Raw genomic sequence first — 717 nt, forward strand, 5'->3', positions numbered from 1 at the left:
GAAATGGCTAAGGATAATTAATTTTGTTACGGTCTCTGTCGAAAGCACACACATTAATGCTCATTTCTTCTCAAAATTACAACCAAAATAACTCCCACTACACAGCTTCCTTCTGTGATTTCTATTTTCCTTTTCGTTATATAATCCGTATTTATCGCGTTAACCTTCTGTTGAATTTAGTGCTGCATATTATGATCAACTATCAGATTTAAAACCACATATTCCAGTATCTTAGCTGTTTCATCTTTTCATGTCTTCCTGAAATGTCCTTACCGTTTTAGACTTTGTGACGGATGCAAGCGTATAATCCTTCGTTACTTTGCAATTGCAGCTTTTAACGGAGCATCCGATGTAGAGTTATATTCTTTGTTCTTCATTTCACGCTTTGTTCAAGGGCATGCTGTCGGCTGCAAAGGAGGCGCTGTTGCTTTTTCTCAAGAGGATCCTCCTATATGGAACTTAAAAGCTCTAGTTTATTTCATTTTTGCATCTGTCCTTTAGTTATTGCTTCTTTTCTCAGTTAAAAGCACACAAAAGTGTGAGTGAAATGAAATACTTTTGGGAAATGGCTGAAAATTTGTGGTGTTGCATGCTGCGTTGCCTACACATGCGTTATTTTATTTTGTATCGTTTTTAACTGAATAAATATGCTGTTTAAGCTCATTTTAAAACCTAAGCACGGTTTAACATAGAAAATAACAAAAACATGCATACCAT

This window comes from Trypanosoma equiperdum (genome assembly GCF_001457755.1).
Source record: "Trypanosoma equiperdum strain OVI genome assembly, contig: ctg_765, whole genome shotgun sequence".
In the NCBI taxonomy this organism is placed as follows: Eukaryota; Euglenozoa; class Kinetoplastea; order Trypanosomatida; family Trypanosomatidae; genus Trypanosoma; species Trypanosoma equiperdum.